We start from the raw sequence: 24,979 nt of genomic DNA, 5'->3' as shown, positions 1-24,979 counted from the left end.
GAGGTAAAGAGCTTTCCCTGAATCTGTTGGGTTTTACTTGCTTTTAGCTCAAAGTAAGCCTTATGCCAAAGAGACAAAATTTGGGATAGCAGAATTTGCTCCCCTTCAATGGGCAAAGGAAAAAAAAAAAGATCTCCTCTACATTTTTCATTATTGTTCTATCTATGAAGGGGGAAGAAGGACCAAAAAGGATTTGGAGTTAGAAGCAGCATGCCTCCATCACTAATTAATTGTGTGACTTCGGCAATTTAACCTCTACCAACCCTAGTTTTCCTGTTGGAAATGCAAATGATAATTCCTGCCTCACAGGGTCTTGTGGGGATCAAATAAGATAATGGATGCAAAAACACTTTATAAGTTGTAAATTGTCGAATACCAGGCACAAGCTTAATATTATCTCACCAGTCCTCCCACAAAGAGGGCAGGGATGGGTCTCCCTATTTAACGGAGAAACTGGGGGCCAAAGGGGTGCAGTAATTTACCACAATTCTCCTGCAAGTCTGGGTCAGGTCCGGCCTGGGACATGCCTCTGCACTCAGCAATTTCCCCACAGGGTCCGGTCAAATAGGCTCTGCTGGCCACATCCAGACCCAGAATCCACATAAATAAAAGCAAAATCCCGGGCCAGCCCCCTCCTGCCACTTCACTGCGTTCTAATTGCCTCTTACTTCAGAAATAGGAATAATTAAACTGAGCTCTATTTTAATAGACTTCAGGTCAGCCTCAGCATTCTGCATCCTTGGTCAATTTCCCCATGTTTCTCAGCTAATCTGGGGGAGAGGAAACTGTCCTGAAGTGGTTCATTTGCATCAAAACCACTATAATTTGTAAGTAAATGGCATTGCTTTTAAATGCAAAGGACATCCTAGAGTTGACGGAACAGACTGTCTTTGATTCTTCAAAAAATTGCAACTCCTAATGTTCTGGAAATAATCTTTCCTTCTCTCCAATTACACCCATCCCAGGAGGAGCCCCTTTCACCCCTCTTCAAAATATAGCCATTAAAATTTCTCCAATCAAGGGCTCTCCTTGCCCACAGGGAGACTTGTTTGAGGAACAATTCTCCACTGGGCAGACACACTGAGATGCTACTAAGTGCCAAGCGTTGGGAAACAAAGATGAATAAGATACTATCCCATCCATTAGAACGTTTACTATCTCTGAAGGGAGAGAAGGCTGGAATATATGTGGCAGAAGGCAGAATATGGTGTTTTAAGAGGGCTGAAAAGCAACTCATGACATAGAGTCTGAACCTGCTTGGGAGATTAGGAAAGTTGTGGAGAGAAGATGGTTACTCAGGTGGACTTCGAAGGTTGATATAATTTCTCCACCAGGACAATTCTCCACTGTCCCCCATGCCCTATACTCACCTCACAATCTTAGTCCAGCTGCGTTGCTCAATGTTTGGTCTTGTACATTTGATGGTCTCTCATACTGTGAAAGCATTGCTCCCTCCAAGATTCCACTGGGAAGTAACTTTGCCATCGTCAGGGAAGAAGAATTTCCTCTGCCCTTCAAGGTCCTTCTAGCTAGATTAAGAATCAAGTTGACATGAGACAGATTAACAGGAGAAAATCAAATAAATAATGTGCTTACGGGGAATCCACCCAGACACGGAAATCCCAAAGACAGTGAGGCAATGTGACACTTATCTGAGCTAAGGAGAGGGGTAAGGGTCTGATGATACAAAGGGAGAAAGAGGTTAGCAGGAAGGTGAAAGATGTTTGGAAAACAAACATTGCCCTATTATGCAGGTAAGTTTCTTTCTTTCTTTCTTTTTTTTTTTTTTTTTTAAGATTTTATTTATTTATTTGAGAGAGAGAGAATGAGAGACAGAGAGCATGAGAGGGAGGAGGGTCAGAGGGAGAAGCAGACTCCCTGCCGAGCAGGGAGCTCGATGCGGGACTCGATCCCGGGACTCCAGGATCATGACCTGAGCCGAAGGCAGTCGCTTAACCAACTGAGCCACCCAGACACCCATGCAGGTAAGTTTCTTAGGTAAAGAAGAATCTCTGTTAATAGCTCCTGGTACAAGCAGGCAGTTGAGGAGGAGGTAAAGAGCTTTTTCTGAATCTGCTGGGTTTGGATTGCTTTTCACTCAAAATAATATTCTTGCCAAAGTGGCCCATATTGGGGTGGCCTGCCCCTGGACCCTTCACCATCTAAAGGAAATTGGTGTATCCCTAGCTCCCTGCCTCTTTTCTGGCCCTTGTTCTGTTTGCTCTGTGCCTGAGGTCTTTGGGCCAAGAGCTGAATGCTAGCAGATAGATGGTTCAATGAGAGGTTAGAACTAGGAGTGGATTGGAATCCAGGCTCTGACCCTAGACAGCTGTGTAAACTGGGAAGGTTATTAACACCCTGAACCTCACACTCCTCATCTGTAGAATGACAATAATAGCTACCACTTTACCGAGTTATCGGGGAGGGGTGGTTAATGGATACAAAGCAATTAGAAACTGCTTGATAAAAAATGTTTGTTTTCCCTTATGGTTATAAATCATTAGTTGTATTGGGCCATTTTCCAAGTTTGTACAAAGATCTTTGTCCAGTACTTGGTACTTAGTAGATGATAAATAAGTGCTTACCGAGTGAATTAATGCTCTGTTTCATCTCTATATATTTGTATATGCTTTTTCCCCTATTTGGAACATCAGCATTTTTATTTTTAAAGATTTTATTTATTTATTTGACAAAGAGAGAGACAGCGAGAGAAGGAACACAAGGAGGGGGAGTGGGAGAGGGAGAAGCAGACTTCCCACGGAGCGGGGAACCTGATGCGGGGCTCGATCCCAGGACCCTGGGATCATGACCTGAGCTGAAGGCAGACGCTTAATGACTGAGCCACCCAGGCACCCCTGGAACATCAGCATCTTAATCCCTCACTCCTCCAACCACCAAGGGACTTAGTTAACTACCACTGATTATTTGAAATGCAGCCCTGCACCCCACTCCAGGCTAGACAGCTCCAGTTATAGAACTGAGAAAGGAGGGGTAAGGAGACTTGTTTTTCTAGAATGACATGCCATTGACTATATTATTGTTCAAATAATCACTGCCTCTCTGGAAGAGGTTGTACTTTCCTACCCCACTGATGACAGGCTTGAACACATGACTTGTTTTGCCCAATGAAATGAAGCAGCAGGGCCATGTGTCATTTCCAAGTAGGAGTTTTAAGAGCCAGTGTATGAATAACCATGATCTCTTTTCCTTCTGCAATCCCCACTGACCATGGGTCCTGGTTAGAGAACTTGGGGCAGAACCACAATTGGCCCCCAGTGCACATGTATGAGTGAGAAATAAACCTTTGATGCTGTAAGCTCCTGATTTGTCAGGGTCATTGTTACTTCTAATCCTCACTGATACAGCATATTTGCTGGCTCTCCTTCCTCTGAGGTACTGTCCAGTCCTTTTCTCCTGCTCTGGTGATTTGGTGATTGCATCAACTCCATGCCTTAATATTTGCCAAATCTGTGTATCTCAAGCCATGGTCCTCACCATGAGGATAGGCTGCTGACACCTCACCCTCAGCACACACAGAACCAAGCTCACTAAAATCTATTTCTCCCATCATTGCTTTTTATATCCATGAGACCATCTAGACAAGTCTGAAATATCACTGAGGATGTTCTCAAACCCCTCATCCCACTGATGGCTGGGGCTGATCACTTCTACTGCTGAAATGTCTCTCACTTCTGTTTTCTCTGTTTAAAGCTCCTAACCAGTAATCTGGCTTTCCATTTGTCATGTGAATGCCTGCAGGAGCTCTGCAGCTGTTCTTCCTGCCTTTTGTCTCATTCCTAATCAATCTATCAATCCTAACATTTGCAGGGCCTGGGGTAAGGATATGAATGGAGACCCAAATGTTAAATGTCTAAATATTTAAAACTTATAAATCAAGATAAAAAAACATGCTAAACAGAATATATTCTGGCTTTCTCTCTTAGCAAATATACCTTCATAAATACATGGAAACCCAGATCAAATTTCAAGTTTTTGAACTCCTCAGAGTTGTATGAAAGAATATAGTAGCGTGGGGGAGATCTGGATCCTGAATCCTGGCCTATCATCTACACCCCCTTCTCTTCTCATCCTTGGCTCTACCTATAACAGAAGAGGCCTTACACACGTGGGAGAATTTTGAGCCTACATGTGTAAGATTCATCTATACCCCCTGCAAGCAGCTGAGATTTGGCCACCTCTCAGCCTAGGGTGAATATAACAAAAGCACAGTCTACCCATAGGATGAAGGACCAGGGAAGATAACCATCTGTGCCATGGAATCAGTCTTGCGGTCACGTGTACGGAGACTTCCAAGATCCTGGACACCCAAAGCATTTTCTAGTGGGAAGGACACAGGCTTGGATGCTCACGGTCTTTTGCTTCCATGTGTTTTACCCTATGGATAGGGGCATGACTGGATATGGATCAAAGTGGATCCAATTTAAGTGGGAGGCCAAAAGCAGGCCCCTTTTCCTGAGACTAAGAGCAATTCTGTAATCCATAATCATAATCAACATTTATTGAACATGTCTGATGTGCCAGGCATTGTTCTAAATTCTTTACTGATGAAGAAACTCAGGTACATCTCTTTTTTTGTTTGTTTGCTTCATTTTTTTTTTTTTTTTTTAGGCACATCTCTTAATTTGCCCAAGCCGTATGGCTCATAGGAGGCAGAGCCAGGGATTGAACGTGATTTCAGAACCACTGCACATAACATGCTCCACTGCCCCTAGAATCACCTTCTAAGTCATAGAGCTAATTGAGCCTGTCTCCTGTTCACCAAAGTGGAGGTGATACAATGGAAGGAAAACGAGATTTGGAGCCAGAAGATGTTGGTTTCAATGTTAACTCCACCATCTGCTAGCTCTGTCTTTTAATCAAAGAAGCTTGCCTTTCGATAAAATTAGGAGAGTAATGATATGTTCCCCATTGGAGATTAAGTGAGTAGTGGATATCAAAAGCTATAAAGTCTGGTTATTATCAAGTCTATTATTATTAGATGAATCCCAGTTACTATGGATACATGATAAATTACCCTAAAACTTAGTGAAATCAAAGAACCATTTGTTATGCTCTTAGATTCCATGGGTCAGGAATTTTGACAGGGCATTTCCTCTGCTCCACAATATCTGGGGTCTCAGCTGGAAGACTTGAAGTTTGGGAGCTGGAAGCATCTGAAGACTTGCCCCCTCCCATGTACAGTGGTTTAATGCCAGCTCTCAGCTAAGGTCTTACTGGGTTGAGAGCTGGAACACCCACACGAGGCTTCTGCCTGTGCCTGGGCCTCCTCGAATCATGGTTGCTGGATTCCACTAGTGAGTAGAGGGAGCTAGCTAGATAGATGATAGATGATTGATCGATCGATCGATAGGGCTGTATAGTTCTTATGATCTAGGCTCAGAAGTCCTAGAGTATCATTTCTACTGTTCTCTGCTGGTTAGATGGGGGACAGCCTGCCCAGACTGAAGCAGAGAAATAGATTCTGTCTCTTGATGGAGAGTGGCAAGGTTCTAGAAGAACATGTGGGACTGAAAAATACTGCCGAGGTCAATTTTGGGTAATACAATCTGCCACGGATGATCATGAGCTTTCTAATCATCATTATATAGACTAACTCTAAACACCTTGACATAGCACCTAAGGCAACCTGTGATCTGACCTCACCTTACCTTACCATTCCACTCCCTGTTCATGTCCCACAGGCCCACCTTGCTGAGCCATAGTGTTTCAAGTCTACTGGGAATTTTCATGCCTTCCTTTTGGGTGCATGTACCCTCTACGTGGAAGGCTCCTTTTCCCCATGATAGTGATTGGGCCTTCTACCCATCCTTTGGTAAAAACTGTCCTAAACTCAGAGCACTCTAGGATAACTAGAACAACCCGGGGACACACCTGATTTCAAATATCTGATTCCACTGTCAGTTTAAAAAGTGGAAACATCATAACCTCAGCTCTTAGTTAAGCGCCTGCAGATAGATGGTCAGTTGTGTCAATGATTGTGTCCTTTCACTAAACAGTGCGTTTTCTGGGTTTATTTCTCTTCATCTTATCCCTCCCCCTTCCCACTTCTGGCCCAGTACAGTGCCTGACATAACAGAAACTCAATAACTATTTCTTTGTTCAAACTTCCCTGTCCTCATCAATTCACCTAGGATTTTCCTCTTGCTGAACAGATTTCCCAGGGAATGAGTAAAGCCAAAATTGTGCCTGGCAGTTCCAAATCCAAAGTTTTCAGAGGGTTAAGAATTTTCATTTTGGCTTATGTGAAGGCATTATTGGCACAAGGCTGCTGAGTGGACCTGGCTTGTCATTAAAAAAAAAAATCTCTTTTATTCGAGCAGTTGCGGTTGTTTGAATGAACTTTCTAGGTCCACTGGTTTTCTTTATACCATGGGGATGTGACCTTATAGTTTCTGCAAGTTTTGAATAATCAACCTCTTGTAATATCTACAGTCATGAAACTGAAATACTTGTAGAGGCCACTGGCTTATTTGCAAAATATTTATATTCTTTCATACTTGTTTTGCATATAATTTATGGAACATGAGAATTAAATGTACTGTAGAGGAGTTCGGCAGATTTTCAAGTGCAAATTTGATTATTGCCCTTCAGAAAACTGCCTTTTATTGAATTTTTCTCATCTCTGCTGTTTCTTAATTCTTTAACTCCTTCTTCTTCTGGTTTCCCTCATCCCCTTCACTAGTCGCATTCCTGTAGTATAGACAAGAAAGCTGTTGACGGCTAGACCTACAGATGGTGAATCTACAAAGTCCTTATGATTGCCGGATAGAAGTTTCCTTGGATTTTATGGCACTGAACTAAGCTGAATTGTGCAAATAGCTATGTCTACGAGGTGTGAATAAGAAATGGTCTCTGAGAGAAACACCAGCAGGAAGAAGACAATAACTTTCCTGGGGCGAGAGGGAGAGAGAAGGGGAAAAGAACAATGCTGAACACATCTCTGCCCCACCTGGACTGCATCTTCCTGGAGTGACATGATCTCTCCACCACTTTTCACAGTAGCTCACCGCAGCATAAGCATCACAAATTAGGATGGATCCCCATCTGCCTGCCTGAAAAGATCCCTCATCTTTCTGGCTCATATTGGATGAAAATTTTGTTAAGAGCTGGTAATTGGCTGTGAAGCTTTGCTTTTGAATGGAGGAATTTATGGTGTATCGAGCAGCAAACATGCCCTCCAACAGCGTATTATGTTCCTCTCCATCATCCGAAGGTGATTTGACACAGCCTAATGTGATGTGACTAGAGGACAGCAAAGGAAAATACACGGTGGAGGCAGGCACTTACTGCTCAGGCTCCTGTTCCCGGAAGGGAAGACGCTTCCAAATGGGTTGTCCTAAACAACCTGAGAGCCCAAGGCATCACCGCTGTTGACTAAGTGCCTTTGTACATGACGTCTCATTTCCTCCTTGCACCTCAATCTGGTGGGATAAACATGATTGTCGCTCACATTTTGCCAATGAGACAATGAGGATTCAGAGACTATAAGCTACTTTCCTAAAATCTCATGGCTGTTAGGAGGTAGGGATGGAAGTCTAGAGAAACAAAGAGGGCCGTCCAGTGAATGGATCTGGAAGCTTGGGTTGCCTGATACTGAGCTAGCTGGGAATCGGGGTTCCCCCTTCCGCAGATGGAGGGACTTTGCCAAAACTTAGCTTCCCACATGTCCTGAGGGTCCCAAGTTCCCCAGGCATTGGATAACTATGCTTCTTGATATCCTTCTAAAAGCCCGCACCTAAGCTTAGGTTGCTGGACACTTGAGGCCCAAGTGTGTATACTCACCCCTTACAAAGCTGCTCCCACACTCATCTCACAAAAGCAATGAGCAAACGGCGGTGAGGCTGTGCTTTTGCTGATCCAGCCCCATGGTGCTTCCAGCTGCACTCTGGCCACTTCTCTACGAGATGTAGAGAACAAACATGTGCACCTGCTAAGGTCCTGCCAAGGGTTCCCTCGCTCACCCTAGTGCGGTTCGCTAGTATTGTTGGAGCCCTTTGTTTTACAAAGACGAATCCAAAGTTTCTACTTCAAATCCTCTGCTTCTTGCATTGTTTGAGGCCATTACATTCATTACATTTCATGGAGACATGTTCACATTTATTCAACTCTAATTTATATTAGCTAGTGACCTACACAATCTCTTAGAATCCAAATGGGTCAGGGCGCCTGGGTGGCTCAGTCGTTAAGCGCCTGCCTTCGGCTCAGGTCATGATCCTGGGGTCCTGGGATCGAGCCCCACGTCGGGCTCCCTACTCAGGGGGAAGCCTGCTTCTCCCTCTCCCACTCCCCTTGCTTGTGTTCCCTCTCTCGCGGTCTCTCTCTGTGTCAAATAAATAAATAAAATCTTAAAAAAAAAAAAAAGAATCCAAATGGGTCTTGGAATGTGGCATAAGATACTATTCTACATCACAACAAAATTTGTTCTTACAGATTTGCATCCTAAGGGAGTACTAGAGAATAATAGAAATCAGCTACTTTTTTTTTTTTTTTTAAACAAAGCTATTCTTTACCGGCAACTGTTTTTTATAAATCTAGGTAGAATTATGTTCATGAGATCAGGGTAGATATTGCTTTGGAATCTGTTTGGAGGAGTGTTTGATTCGCTCTCCCCAAAGTAAGCCTCTTGCAGATGACCCCCAACTGGAAAGCTCTGAGATTGAGTCCACACAGGGAAGGGAAGTATAGCGCACTTGCTTCCCTGGAAATGACATTGCTGTATCTAACAATTTAGGCAAAAATTAATCATTTTCAAATGACACCAACTGACGTAGTAGAGATACAGAGATTGAAACCAGGAGATACGGGACTGCTTGAAAATTGAATGGGCTGCCTCAGAAGGAAGTCCACTCCCCTTTGCAGAGGAATTCAGATGGACAGGCATCTAGTGAGTTTACATTAGAAGGACCAGAACAATTAAATGGGAGCAGTGCTACTACCATTAATAGTAGCTTTTGTTTTCTGAGACGGCCTCATTTGGGCTTGGGAAGATGCCGCATAGCTGACGGACACTGTATCACTTGAGCCTCATAACAAAGCTCATGAAGCAGGTAGTATTAGCCACCTGAGGATGAGAACAGGGGTACAGAGGTTAAATGGCACGTTTGGGCTTATACAGCACACAAATAGATTTTTTTTTTAAGGAAACAGCAACTTTTTTTTTTAAAGATTTTATTTATTCATTTGACAGAAAGAGACAGTGAGAGAGGAACACAAGCAGGGGCAGTGGGAGAGGGAGAAGCAGGCTCCCCGCTGAGCAGGGAGCCTGATGCGGGGCTCGATCCCAGGACCCTGGGATCATGACCTGAGCCGAAGGCAGACGCTTAACGACTTAACGCTTAAATCGAAATAGATTTAAATCCGGGTCTTTTGATTCTAAAAGCACTGTTCTTAACATATTCCTTTCTAGTCCTGGGAGTCAATGACATTCTTCTAAAGCCTTGCTGTGATCTCTGCTAAACTCTTGACTTATTGATTTAATACACATGGAGGAAGTCCTCCTTCTGAGGGAATTTCAGAGCCCTTGCACTGAGATTAGAGGTTATTTTCCTACAGTATTTTCCTTGGAGTGGTCCCCACCTCTCTACCAGCAGATAGAGATGAGCAATAGTAGGCCTCCTAGTGGACAGTGAGCTCAGGGTTACCTGCTGAGAGTAATGACCTGCTGTATTGTGAAGGGGAGGGCTGCAGGACTGGGCTGATCCAGGCCACTAAGAGTGCAGAAAGCCCCTCTGAAGTAGAGAGTGTAGCTTCTGTGGGGAAGAATTCCCCAGCAGGTGTCTGTGGCCCCAGTGGAGTATAGGGGTACCAAGATATTGATTCCCTCAGGAAGTAAGGCAGCAGGGCACATGTTGGGATAGCCAGAGCCTGGATCCAGAAATCCGAATGGCTTTGGCCACAAACAGTCCCTTCCGATGACCTGAGTGTCATATAAAAACATCATTTCTTACATATGTCTTGATGTAAAAAAGTGGGGAAACCCTATTTTGAGCACCCTCCAGGGTGGCACCTTGGGACGGAAGAAATCACTGGATCTTATGGATGGGGAACCTGAGGCTCAAAGGACTTGACTCTGGAGGTTGTCCACAAGCTCACCTCAGGTTTCATGTGAATGACAGTAAGAAAGCAAACAAACCAAAAGCAAAAACAGCAAAGGGAAATGAAGAGGATCTCCACTGTCAAAGGTGAAGGAGCTACAGTAAATATTTCGAGGACTCCAGACTCGTTACATCTGGGCAGGACCTTGCCTGTGACGACATTAGCCAGGAGAGATGAATTGTTGAAACACCGGAGTTTAACACTTTATTCTTCCTAATGAGCTCTCTTAGCTACAACCCCAGAAATACCAACACACGTCGAGAGAAGATTCATAATGACACTTAAGTTTGCAAAGGCTCCCGTTTCGAAACTGCAGCCATAACGCATTACCCGTGTTGCGCTGAGCTCGTATTTAATTCTGACAAAGGACAAATAGGAGGTGGTGAGAACTTGATGTTTTCCCCTCCGCTGCCGGAGACGAGAAGTGTTGGGCCGTATTGTTTTTGACACGGCGCTTCAATTAGGCCTTAAAGAATAGGTAGTACATGCTTGATGAGATAGGAGATGCTATACTGATGCGGGAGCATCCAGCAGCTTGGTTGGAGGTTTAGGTTGGATGCTCCCCCACCAGGGACCCACCAGTCACAATAATTACATTGCTGTCTTTTCATAATATGATTTATTTAGATGTTGCTTTATGAATTAATTCCCTCTAATTGCAGCTCCTCTCACTGTAAATCAAGGTTTCTTGCTTTGTGTAGTACGATGAACATGATCCTACAGTGCAGTAATTAGTCCAATTAGGAAGCAAGGCAGATGTGGAAAACCAATTAGTTTCAGGAATATGTCTGCGCCTATGTATCCCAAGCACTGTTCAACTGAAATTTAATAGCAACTTAATAAAACATTATTTAATCCATAAACCATCTCTTCCTTCCAAGCTCCCATTTGTTTGTTTATCTGTTCATTTCTAAAGGAGCCGACTCCAGCTTGCTTCATGCTTGGTGAGTCCCTTGCCGTGCGGAGAAGGTGATTATTTTCTCCCCGTGGTTGAAGTGAAGGGATCCTTGTTTGGAAAGGAAAGCAGAGGCCAGTGGTCTGGAGAAGTGGTGAGATTTTGGCCTCTTTACCTTCTTTATTGTAAATGTAACCATCACCTGATCCAGGGACTTAAATCAGGAGACAGGAGTGCTGTATTTTATATATACACACATAAGCACACACATGTGCACACATACATATATGCAGAGAAACGTGTACATATATCCACATGTGTGGATATGCACGTACACACACATACACCCACACAGAAGCACACACATATACACACATGTGTATACACATACAGGCACACGTGTACATGCATACACATAATGGGCACGTGCACACGTATGTACACACATGTGCACGTACGCACACATGCTCCTAGTCAACCACCCCACAAAGGAACCCCCGTGCCCAGGCTCCTCTCTGAAGCTAATAGTCTTGCGGGCTTTCTGCTCCCTGAGTCTGAGTATGACTCCAGGGCCCTCCCATTTCCTGGGATAATTCCACTGGGAAATCAGAATAAAATGAATTATGGACTTAAAAACAAACAAATAAAATGAATTATTAACCTTATGGGTTCAAAAGATAACCTCTCCCTCAAAGTTCCTAACTATTAACCCACAAATCACCAAAACCCCAAAACGGTTAGAAATGCGACCGGTTTGTGCTGTAACCTGAGGGAAATTACGGTGGATGACACCTGGTTACATGTGTCTACCGACCATCTCACCAAGTGTAAAAAGAGGCTGAGCGTTATACTGTCCCTCAGCTTAGCGTAGGGTTTGGGGAGTGAAGAAGTGCCCACAGAGTGGGGAGAACCCCAATTTCTCTAGCTGGGAAGGGCTGGCTGACGCTCACGGACACTGCTGCTCTCTTCAGGGTGCAAGGCAGGGGGAACCCTGCTGTGCTTCTCTGAGGAGTCTGGGTAATAGAGCCCCCGAGAGGAAGGGGCCCTTACAGAGTGCAAAGATGCTTCTGGGTGACAGGAGCATCGGAGGCCCCGAGCAAAGGGGACTGGCTTCCTTCCCCAGGGTGGCAGAGCTGAAATGAGCCCCAGGGTCTCTGGACTCATGCCGTGTTCTTTGCATAGCATCCTGCTGCCTCCCTTTGGGAAACAAATCTGTAGTCTACAGAGCATTTACGTACCAGAGTTATTAAAAAAAATCTATCACAAAACAATCACAGTAACTGAAAATCCCTATTCACTGCTCAATCTGATAGGTAAATTACTGAACTTTTGATTTATGTAACTCATTATCATCGCACGGTCGCTGCAGTGATATGCTCCATTTGTCTCCTTGATCATTATGTGGTTGGTTCTATGTCCTGAAAGCAAGACCTTAATAATAACCAGCAAGGGTAATGCAATTAGCAAGAAGTGGCATTTGTGTGTGCAGTTAGCTGTGCATGTGTGTGCGTGCATGCATGAGAGTGAGTGTGTGTGTGTGGGGGTGTGTGTGTGTGTGGGTGAGTGGGTGTGGGTGCTGAGGAGGTGTGAGGGTTGAAGATGTTCAGTGCAAGAAGGAATTAAGTCTATCTTTTGGGACCAGTGCCCCCTTCCCTGCAGACCCAGGAGGATGATGGGGCCTGTGGAAGTCTGTTTAGATCCCCAGAGAGTCCAATCGGGGCCCCTGGGGACAAGGTGCAGTGTGTGGGGCAAGAGAAGGGGAACTGTCGGTTGTGGGAAAGGAAGAGAAAGGATTGTTGGGGATTTCACAAGCTGGTTGCCCTAGTGACCTGAGAGATGAGGTCATTCATCTCAGCTCCCAGAAAGTCATTATTGCTCTTCTGATTGCATCTCTCCCTTGGGGAAGATTGTGACAGTGCTCGGGTTACAAACGCCCAGCCACTTGGAGTGGATGATGCACCAACCCAAGCTGATTAAGGAAGCTGGAGGAGGAGAAATGCTTTCCTTGCCTTTCCCAGCCTTTCCTCTGTAGAGGCACTTTTTTGGGGGTGGGGTGGGGTAGAAAAAGGTAACTGTCAATCAAGCCAGTACAATTTTTTAAAAGTCAGACTCAATATCTAAAAATTCAATACAATTGAGCACCTGGGTGGCTTAGTCGGTTAAACGTCTGCCTTGGGCTCAGGTCATGATCCCGGGGTCCCAGGATCGAGTCCCGCATCGGGGGTCCCTGCTCAGTGGGGAGTCTGCTTCTCCCTCTGACCCTCCCCCATCTCATGCTTTCTCTCTTGTGTGCTCTCTCTCTCCCAAATAAATAAATAAAATCTTTAAAAAAATCAATACAATTTAATTCAGCAAACACTTATTGAAGGATACCCAAGGGTTATAATTATTATTGATAATATAAATAGCATATACGGTACTGGAGTGGTGAATTTATTAAAAAAGAAAAATGCATGATTCCTGGCCTCAGAAGAGTTTACAATCTACTCAGGCAGGAGCCAATGGTTTAAGTGCCTATAAGACAAAGCAATAGATAATGAATGATATGAAAAGCATCCAAGTGTGGTTTTGGGACGTACGTGTGAGCTGTATGATATGGAATGGCAGGTTGGGGACAAGCAGAGGAGGGCATTGCATGCAGGCAGGAGGAACATCATGCGGCCAATGGGTGCTGGGAGAGTGGCCATCACCTTCAGGGATACCAGGTATCCAGTTGATCTAGAACCAGGATCACTGTGAAGGTACAATCTGCTCTGAGTTTGGTGAGCACTGGACAATGAAAGAAGCCTCATCCTGGGTTTCCCTCACATTCTTAGGCTCCTTCCTTCCTTCCTTCCTTCCTTTTCTCTTTCTTTTTAAGATTTTATTTATTTTTTAAGTAAACTCTACACCCAATGTGGGGCTCAAACTCACAACCCCAAGATCAAGAGTTGCATGCTATACTGACTGAGCCCGTCAGGTGCCCCACATTCTTGGGATTTTTTTTTTAAAAGATTTTATTTATTTATTTATTTATTTGAGAGAGAGAGAGAGCATGAGCAGGGTAAGGGGCAGAAGGAGAAGCAGGCTCCCCGCTGAGTAGGGACCCCGATGCGGGGCTCAATCCCAGGACCCTGGGATCATGACCTGAGCTGAAGGCAGACATTTAACAGACTGAGCCCCCCAGGTGCCCCATTTTGAGATTTTTTTCTAAAACAGAAACCTCTTCAATGATCCATTCCATCTGCTCTGCTAAACGATTGTTTTGGAAAATGCAATGCATCAACCCTTTGCAAAACGACATATTTAATCTGGGCCCCTCACAGCTCTTATTAGGTGAATCTTTGAGCATACGCTCCTCCCAGGCTAGTCTACAGTGACAATAGAATGTTCATGAGTCCAAAGATTTGTAAGCTATTGTTGTAAGGTACATTGTTTCAGTGACAGAGCAAAGTAACTTTTCTGTTACTAATGTATGTGGCAGGGGTGGGTAATACAAACAGCAGTTATTTTCAGTTTTTTCAGGGACCCCTAGGGGCCACACTTCCCCATCAGTCTGTTAGTTGGAGAACTGGAAGCCAGGACAAAGGCTCAAAGACTTTTCTCAGGCTTCCCTGGGGCCCGCATTGATTGTGTGAAGTACTGCCTTGGGGGCATCTGCTTTCCCAAGCAATCAATGCAACAACACGGGTGAGAAATGAGTAACAGCAACTGCTTAGCATCCGTTCTTCCTTGTAATTAATATCACGTGGCTGCGTGACCGGCCTGGAGCTGTCTGGTGGAGAAATGCTCATTCAGAGAAACCAAGCAACAAACAAACAAACATGAAAAGGCGTGCTGGCACATAATTCTTGCAAAATGCAAAAGGGAAAGGTCTTCCCTCAAAGCTGTCTATAACTGAAATACCACTGGGGGTTTATGTTTGGTCTTTTTTCTTTTCCTCTGAAAAATCAGCTCATATATTTTCTTGCAACCAAGACAAGCACTCTCTTAATTGTTTCATTAAAAGAGGTGTTGAAATGTTACTAATTGTCAAATGCAATTAAGTGTAGCAACATGTCACGGTAAATTAACGAGAAGCCAGGTGCTTGGACGGGGGTGGTGCCCAGCCCTGGCGCTGTTGGGAATAATCGCCATCCTTCCTGGAGGTGACTCCCGCTTGCCTAACCATGGAACTGTATGCATCAGGCCGGACCCCGATGACTGCTTTTAAGGGTTCCTGACTCATCAGTGGCCATTTGCTGTGAGTAGTTTTTAGTTGCTCTCTCTCTAAAAGTTTGATAGTGATGTTATTAGCAGAGAGTGTTGGTAACTTAAAAAGGAAAAGTCAATTGTTATCCTTGAGTAGCCCAGCAGAAAGGAACAGGATTTGCAAAGAATTCTGCATCTCACATCTGCAAGTACAGAAAGTGGCACCCACAAGGATAGAGGTGCCTGAAGGACATGGTGCTCTTGTCTTAGTAGCTGAGTTAGGTTTGCATTCCTTCATCTGATTTCACATTTATTCATTTACTCATTTCAAAAGCATTTCCACTGTACTACGTGCAGTGAAACATACAGAAGTATAAAACAGGACTTGGGGAGCCCGGCTTTCATTTTCAACTACTTCATCTAGGTTAAGCACACAGTTTCTTTCTTTCTTTTTTTTTTTTTTAATGATTCTTTATTTAATTTATTATTATTATTATTATTTTTTTAGAAAGGGAGAGAAGAGGGAACAGAGGGAGAGGGACAGAGAGAATCTCAGGCAGGCTCCACACCTAGTATGGAGCCCAACGCGGGGCTCAATCTCAAGACCCTGAGATCACGACCTGAGCTGAAATCAAGAGTTGGAAGCTTAACCAACTGAGCCACCCGGGCGCCACAGTACACACATTTTCAAGAAGACTATAAGCTCTTGGATAGTAGGGACCTGGTCCTATTCTTTTGTTGTATCTCCAACATCTAGTGCAGGGCCTGGCCCATATTAAGAACCCAGTAAACATTTAATGAGTAAACAGAAACGATAAAACTGGTTGGGAGAGAGGATTGCGTTGGAGGAGGAGGGTACCTTTGGTTGGAGTTTGTGTTCGTGGTGATGACAGGACCTCTGTGTGCAGGTGTTTTAAGTCTGGTCAGACATTGGAGACCAAGTTCCTCATGAGGTTAGGACTGGAGGTTTGTCGCTGGACTGCACTTGTGAAGAAGGGCTAGTTGAACTGATGGAGGAAGAGGGAGAGGGCAAAGGGCTCCCGCTGGGGCAAGTGTGCCTCGTGCAGGGTGCCCAGACTCGTGGGAGGAGGCAGAACATCTGGACCTCTCTGTAACTACAGAGGAGAAAAAGTTTACTAACCCATTTAGGGTTCTTGGCTGGGTCTGAAATTTAAAGGGACAAAGACAGATTCACAGGAGAAAAGCATACAAATTTTATTAAATTTTTCACGGATATGGTGTCTCCACAAGAGAATGAAGATGGAAGGAGGAACCAGAGCAGGAAGCTTTTACACATTTTAGACAAAGAAAGAGTAAATAAGTCAAGAATTGATAAGACAGAGGGGTTTGGGCTAGGTGTAGTAAATGGTGAAGAGGTAAGCAGGAAGATAAAGGTTAGTGTAACAAGATTTGTTTGCACAGATTTCTTGGTTCTAAACTCCCCATCTCTGGTGATAAGAGTATCTTCCTTCCTCTTGGTACAGAGAGGGAATCTTTCATGTGGGAATTTTATGACCTGTTTCAGGGAAGAAGGGTGAGTGGGCTAGGGAGGACAGTTATCAGGGTGACCTTCCTGCTTCTGCCATTTTTCAAATTCCTTCAGCTTATGATATTCAATATGACAAGTGCCATATTGTGGGGTAGTATGTCCTGAACCCCATCATTACTAACCACCCTGTTTCTCAGTGCCAGGCCCTGAGAGGCCAGAGAAGTCAGTGGAAAATCTCATCCGACAGACTGGCTGGGCCTTTCTGGTGCAGGAATGCAGCCATAGGAGGGCAGTGTGTGAGGGGCTGTGTGGGTTTTCCCAACACCAACAACCTATCCTCCAACACCAGTTGGGTGTCCAACAGTCCAATTCAGTTCATACACTATTGATCTGGAGTTAGTGCAGACCCCACAGGTCAGGATAAGAGCTCGGTCCCACTAGCCTGCCCCCACTTCAGACACCAGTCACAAATGGGGTGCCCAGACCACCAACACTTCTGCCTGGCTGATTACAAATTCGGTTTCCCATGATCCCTTCCTCAGGTTTGATAATTAGCTAGAGCAACTCACGGGTGTCAGGAAAGTGCTTTATTTACTATTACCAGTTTATTGTGAAGGATATAACTCAGGGGCAGGCAAAGGGAAGAAATGCATAGGGCAAGGTATGGGGGTAGGAAGTGGAAAGCTTGCATGCCCTTAGTGGGCACGCTACTCCCCCAACACATCGATGTGTTCACCACCCCGGAAGCTCCTCAAACCCCATTGCATCTTTTCTTTTCTTTCTTTCTTTCTTTTTTTTTTTTTAATGGAGGTTTCATTATGTAGGCATGATAGATCAAATCATTGCTGATTGACCTCAATCTCCAGACCCTCTCCTCTTCCTGGAGGGAGGTCAATGAGGCTGAAAGTTCTAGCCCTCTGATCACTTGGTTGGTTTTTCCAGCCACCGGCTCCTATCTTGAAGTTATTTAGTGGCTACCCCCCCCCCCCCACCAAAAGTTAACTCATTAGCATACAAAAGATACTGTTATTGCTCAGGAGATTCCAAGGTTGTTAGGAGCTCTGTACCAGGAACAGGGATGACTAAGTCCAAATGTTCGTATTTTATTATCCCACAGGGCCCATTTCAAAGATGTACACACAGGGAGCTCACTTCCCATGGGACTGTGGTGAATATACTGGTCTGGGTATTTTCCTCCCATCCTGCTATCACTCTGCTTACTTCTCTAATACTACTCTATTACTTCTCACATTTTTTTTTTATGATTATTTATTTATTTACTTGATGGAGAGAGAGAGAGAGCAAAAGAGAGAATAGCAGGGGGAGCAGCAGGCTCCCCACTGAGCAGGGAGCCGGATGCAGGGCTCAATCCCAGGACCCCGGGATCATGACCTGAGCCGACGTCAGACGCTTAACTGACTGAGCCACCCAGGCGCCACTTACTTCTCACACTTTTGAGGCAAAGCCGTTTGGAGATGTTGCTAATATGGTCCCTGCCATCCTGTCAAAATGGATCACCTCCTAGGACACACATTCTTGATCCACCTTCTGTGGAGACCCAGTATGGTGGAAGTTAGCCTGGGGTGGGGCATGCCCCAGAACAAATAAAAGCAGGTAGTACATAAAGTTACTTCCAAACTTGGGTACCATCATGTTTGGGTTTCTTTTGCTTCCAGTCAAAAACAGTGGCTGTGTTGGGGGTAGACAGGAAACTGAGAGGTTGTCTTGTTAATAACTCAAGTGGAGCCCTATGAAATTCACCTGAGGAGCTACAAAATATTAAAGATTCCCAGGCTCCACCCCAAGACTTATAAACTCAGATTGTTGAAGTGTGGGAAAACAAGAATTCATATTCTATAAGCTCCACATATAATTTTTTTTAAAGATTTTATTTATTTATCTTATTTTAGCAAGCAAGTGAGAAAGAGAGCGAGTAGACGAGGAGGCTCAGAGGGAGAGGGAGAGAGAGAATCTCAAACAGGCTCCACGATGAGCGCAGAGCCCAAAGTGGGGCTCGATCCCATGACTCTGAGATCATGACCCGAGCTGAAACTAAGAGTCGGACGCTCAACCGACTGAGCCAACCACGTGCCCCTTCACATGTGATTCTCATGTCTAGCCTCATTTATTTTATTCACCTGATCATCCCCATGACATTTGTACCTGGGTCTCAATAAAGATATGTACATCCTCTCTCCCCTGTATCTCCTCACAGTAGCATATAAAGAGACACTCAGCTCTAAGGGGAAGGACATAGAATATTGAAGACTTGACCCAGGACTTAATCAGAAACATAGCCAAGCTCCAAAGAAAATTTTATTCCCAGCACAGGCAGGTCAGCTATTCCAAAGTCAAGGTTCTGGTTGGAAAGAATGAGATTCTGACACATGAGATGGGGGACATCTGGGTTAATGCTCCTGTAATCTTAAATTCCCATATTTTTCTAAACACTCTTGAGACTGAATGAGAGGACCATTCTTTCCTATTAAGGGTTAGACTCAGTCCTTTCATGAAGATGATACAGTAGTTTCTCCAAGCAAAGACATGCTTGGCCTGCCAGGGAAGGAATGAGATGGTTTTCCCAAAGGAACTGCAGAACCAAGCCAGGAAAGAATGCATGGGATTATATTTTAACAGTTCTGAACCAAGGAGTTGGGGAAGCAGAACTCAAATTTAGATAAAAGGGAGCTTATTAATATGGAAGCTTTTTTTTTTTTTTTTAACTCCTTAGCAAGGAGCTCAGGAGATGGTATAAACACACTCCTAAGACATCTCCCAGAACCATGGCAAAAGTGATGGATCACCTTAATTTAGGTAGAAATGCCAGAATTGCCATGGGAGATGGTAGCAGAATGGGTTAGAAAGCTCAGAGAAGCGGGCATGTTAGCATGAATATAATACTTACGGTTGGATGACTATGTTTCATGGAAGTGCCCAGAGGAAACAATAGAGAATGTACTGAGAGGGGCACCAGCATCAGTAGGAAGGTAAGTGATGGTTCTCTGTAGGCCTGCACTGATAAGAGATACGGCTGCAGAAATAGCGACAATGGGGATGATAAACCCTGTAACAGTGGCTAAGTGGCTGTGCTTAACTGTCAGAAGCCCGCTGGGTACAATTATCATAAATAAAAGCAAAGCTACAATCAGAGGACACCTGACCTGCAGAGTTGTGGAGGTATTAATGGAACTCAGCACCCCTAGCAGCAAAACATATGGGCAGCCAACAAGGGCACTGCCTAATCTGTACAATTTAAAAAGAAAAAAAAAAAAATCAAGAATGGATGATTAGGAGGCTGAGAGCAGTCATTCCATGAAAATGTCATGATTCCTTGCTCAGTTTTCAGATATGAGCCAGTTTTTTTTAAATCTCTTTTTAAAAAAATATTTTATTTATTTATTTGAGAGAGACAGAGATAGTGAGAGAGAGCACAAGTGGGAAGGAGGGGAAGAAGCAGACTCCCTGCTGAGCAGGGAGCCTGATGCGGGAATCAATCCAAAGACCCTGGGATCATGACCTGAGCCGAAATCAAGAGCTGGATACTTAACCTACTGAGCCAGTTTTCAGGTCTGGAACTCATTCAGTGAAGGAGAGGCTGGGTTCCCAGGAGGAAGGACCCTAAACACCATAGCAAGCATCCATAATGTTGGATCTACCAGTTATTCTCCAAAGGGATTAGAGCCATTTACTCCACTAGAGAAAGGGGATACTCAAGCATTTCAAGGACTCCTGGGTACAGGATCTGAGTAGACATCGATACCTAGAAACTAGAGGTAGTACCCTGTCCTCACTGATACAGTAGGAACACACGATGACCAGCTGATAATTGGAGGTTTGGCCCAGATCTGGCTCACAGTGTGTCCACTAGGTTTACAGATCCACCCAGAGACCATTTCCTTGGTTCCTCTGCATATTATGTGAATAGACATACTTGGTATTTGGCAAAGCCATCCATTAGTTCCTTGGCCTGAGGGATAAGAGTTATTATATTGAGAAAGGCTAAGTGAAAGCCTTTGAATCTGCCATCACTCTCACTACTGGCCAAAATAGTAAATCACAAACAGTATCACAACATCACATCCTAGTGGGAATGGCAGAAATTAGCTCCGGTCTTAAAGAGCTAAAGGATGCAGGCATTGTGGTCCTCCTCATAATCTTTATTTAATTCACAGGTCTGGCTTCTGCAACAATACACAGATCCTGGAAGATGACAATGAATTATCTAAGACTCAAGCGAATAGTAAATCCAATTGCACCTACCTTTTGCTACAACGGAAGAACATGGTCTGGGATGTGGGGCACATTATGTGCAGGATGGACAGGCAAATGTGTTCTTTTCTATCTCTGTCAAAAAAGAGAATCAGAAACGATCGATATTCACTTGGAATGGACATGCGTCTATATTTATGGTTTTGCCCCATCCTCTCCCATCCTCGATCATAATTATGTAAAGAGACTTGGGTCATCTAGTCATCCCACAGAATATCACACTAGTCCACTATATGGATGTTATCCGGTCAGCCAGACTGGATGAGCATGTTGGAGGCCTTGGTAAGAGTATGAGGGTCCTGATGCTTGAGCCATACAATCACGCCCACTCGATGGTACTAGGATGTCAGTGACAGTAAACCATGAGCTTTGGGAAAGTCCCAGTGAGAAAATTGCAACATAGACACCCAGGATTCTGGGACAAGGCCATTGCCATTTGCAGCAGAGAATAACACATGTTTGGACAAATAGCTCATGGAGTGACACTGGACCTCTGGACAGAGGGAACACTTGACCATGGGACATTAAGTGACCATGGGTCTGGAATTGCCCATCACGAGCCGTGTCTGTTGCAGAATGAAATGCATTTGGTTTTTACTGCGGTGAAAACAACTACAGGTAGTCTGAGTAGGGCTGTCTTCACTGATAATTATTCTTGGGTATGCAGCTGTTTATCCCATTTAAAAGAAAGCTTTCCTGATGTCGTAGAGGAGGGACACTTTTTTTTTTTAATCTAAAAGTTGCTTTTCTATCTTTCTTCTAGAGCTGTATAAAACTCGCTCTTACCCAAAATCCCCTGGGAAGTGCCTCCACTCCTTGTAGGCACTGCGCTCCCCCAAACCATGGGTGGTTTTCCCTTGAGCAAAGGACATCAAACTCATCACTAAATTGTCTCAGTTTCGTCATTTGGCAAATCAGATATTCAAGAAACAGTATAATTATGTGATTAATATTTATTTCCCTTTATAACTGTATGCAACCAGGGCCCCTGTTTTTGTTTTTAGCATTATATCTCTGCACCCAGCAAAAAACCTTGTATGCTAGGTAAATTTATAAGTAATTTATTTATGAGTATTTATGAGTAATTTATAAATAATGTTAATATACATTTATAAATAATTATATAAACATGTATAAATTTATAAATAATTGTTGTAATTGAGAAAATGTCTTAGGGGTAAAAGGATGATGGGGCTCAGGGCAGAATGTGCAACGCTGGCAGGTGGATAATTTTGAGCTGAAGATAATCAAGGCCCAACAGACTTAAGAGGAGTGTTTTTACCTCCTCAACTGCTTAAAAGGATTTAGGCCAAAAGCCTACACTAGGAAGAGAGCTGTTATCAAAGATAACTTTTTTTTTTTACGTAAGAAAGACTTCTCAGGGCATCACAAACATTCGTTTACCAAACATTTGCTCTGCCCATCTTCCTATGGATTGTATTCTTCCCCTTTGAAGTCCCAGACCCTTCCTTCTCCTTAGCTCCCTTGGCTTATAAACCTCAATTGCCTGACTGTTGGGGAACCTCTCCTGTCTTTGTGGTGCTCTCATACATAAATAATTAAATTTGTTTTTCTCCTGTTAATCTGAATTATGTCAATTTATTTATTAGACCAGGCAAAGAACCTAGAAGATAAGGAGAGAAACATTTTCCTTCCCTACAGTTTTGGCACCCAACATGGGGCTCTTCACTGGCTAAACAGTACTCACTCCAGGGTTGCTGCCGCTGAATGATCTTGGGACTTGGGACAAGCACTGGCAGAAGGTAAGAATTCTTACCACATCAGTGTCCTGGACTCTGCCTGCAGGGTCTATTGGAAGTTAAGAGTGGTGACAGTCATTTGCTTTTTGTAAGTTTAAATTAGCAGGAAAAAAAATATTTGTGTGAACTAGTTCCTTGAGCATAGCAATTTTGGTAAAGATTTGTTATTATGAATACTCCTGATTTTTATGCATTCCATTCCTCCAGAGATAATCATTGCTTTCTTTTGTTTTTGTCTTTTGTGTTTATCAGAAGGAGGAAAACTGTAGATCTGATGGGCTTTTCCTTTGATCTTGTCCTATGTCCTCAGAACTTGGCTGTGTGACCAATGAGAATGCTCTCTCTGGTCTCCACTCTCCAGAAGGTACAAATAATGCTGTACATCTGGCAGCCGATTGAATAGACCGGGATTCAGGAGACACAAAATCACAAGCAGAGTTCTCTCTGTCCAGCTGTGCCAGCTCTTAGGGGAGTTTATCAGAAGGTGTCCCAGTCCATAAGGGGCCTTTGTCATCTCAACCTCCATTGCTTTGTTAGTGCTGGAAGGTCCCATTCCAGGAGCACCTGCCCAGACACAGAGTAGTGGGTCTGTGACTGGAGGCATCCCACACTCCCGTGAGAGACACGTTTTTACTACACGTTTTTACTACACAGTTCTTAATACCTGTGACAGGAAGGCCCTTGCTTTCTTAGGCTAACTCTGGGAGTGAACTTTCTGGATCTTGTGAGGGCTACATCTTTTGCACTCTCTTGTGGGGTGCCTTTTGTGTCCTTGGGTAAGTCATAAAAAAGCTTATTGGTTTGAGTCATTATTGAGATAAATATGAAATCCTACTCATCAATGGCCAGATGATGAATCTTCTGAATTGGAAAGACTTCCATATTTGAAAACAAACAAACAAACACGTTTTTAGAGAGCTCTCATCCTAAACAATTGTATTATGGGTACCTATGGAAAGACCAAATTAAAAGATCAGTACAAAGAGATATGACCGCTAGCCTTAGGGATTCCCTTAAGATGAAAGAACAGAATTAGAGAACAAGAATCAAAGACTCCATCCAACATACAATCCCCTTAAAATCTTGCCCTCTCTCCTCAGCAAATTCCCTGAGTTCCCCAAAGTCCTCTACCTTCTCTGGAAAATTCCTTCAACACCTAGATGCTTATCTTAGCTTCTGTTTTCCTACATGATTTTCAGAGAGCACTCTCACCTCATCCCTAAGCTGAGAATGTACAGGTTACTCATGTCAATACTAAGAGCCAGGAAATTAATTTAACAGAAGCATCTGGAATGGACAATACAGCTCAGACATAAAAAAAAAAACCTTGTTTTGTTGGGCTCTGTAATCAGGATCTGACAGCTGCAGGCTTTCCTAAGCAATATATTCTTTGCAGGGATCCCCTAGACCCCACCCAAAGAATTCAGGTCCGTCGGACACCAGGGCATCATTTAAATTATAAAGTCCTTTTACCTCCACTTTCAGAAGATCCTACCAAATTTAAAGAAAAACATTTAAAAATTAATGCCCTAAACAGATGGCCAGAATTTCTCCCAGGCCCTTCTACAAATGACCAGAAAATAGCTCAACTGCAGGCTGGTATTCAAGGTTTGATAGGAACAATATTGGAGGCTTTCCCCGCTAAAGTGAATTGGTCTAAGGTTAAATTATACACTCAGAAAGAATATGATCATCCAAAGGCCTTTGTTGAAGGCTTTATACAGACTTTTTTAAAAGCATACTGCACTAAACTGTGAAGATCCAAAATAAAGAAATCTTTTAATTTTCATCTTCGTTGGAACTTTTCTCCCTAATATTAAAAAAAAAAAATTTGGAATAGTGCGATCAAGTGAGCAAATCAACCTCTACATGTTTTGACAAAAAAGGCTACCAAATTCTTTGGAGATAACCTGTAAGAATGCAGACCAAAAAACGTTAAAAAGAACAATTTTTGATTTACTAACTTGAATTTTTGGAGAAATAAAAGCATAAGTCCAGGAGCAACTCCAAGCCCATTCAGAGCCTTTCCTATTTGCCTCCAGATAAGTACAGATATTGTATATTAAAAAAAAAAAAATCAGGACATTGAAATACAATTGTTCTGCATTTAAGAAAAAGAGGGAAAATTTAAGTAGTAATGACCCTAGACTTCTGGTAATACAGAAGTAGAGCCAGGGGCGCCTGGGTGGCTCAGTTGGTTAAGCAACTGCCTTCGGCTCAGGTCATGATCCTGGAGTCCCTGGATCGAGTCCCTGGATCGAGTCCCTGGATCGAGTCCCT

The 24,979-nt window shown here is 43.7% G+C and overlaps 1 long non-coding RNA gene across 2 annotated transcripts in view; it reads left to right on the top strand.

Annotated features, from left to right (window-relative positions):
• Positions 1 to 22,088: 22,088 nt before the first annotated feature.
• LOC118014279 overlaps positions 22,089 to 24,979 on the top strand; it is a 7,908-nt gene continuing 5,017 nt past the window's right edge. Inside the window, exons 1-2 of one of the 2 annotated variants that reach the window (XR_004680247.1) lie at positions 22,089 to 22,702; positions 22,952 to 23,063. This is a non-coding gene — a long non-coding RNA (uncharacterized LOC118014279). The remainder of the gene's footprint in view (positions 22,703 to 22,951; positions 23,064 to 24,979) is intronic. The other variant, XR_004680248.1, reaches the window with a different exon arrangement.

This window comes from Mirounga leonina, unplaced genomic scaffold, assembly GCF_011800145.1.
Source record: "Mirounga leonina isolate KUSES-001 unplaced genomic scaffold, KU_Mleo_1.0 Mir_154, whole genome shotgun sequence".
Lineage (NCBI taxonomy): Eukaryota > Metazoa > Chordata > Mammalia > Carnivora > Phocidae > Mirounga > Mirounga leonina.
The sequence above is the reverse complement of the archived record's forward strand: the minus strand, read 5'-3'. Positions and strand labels throughout refer to the sequence as shown.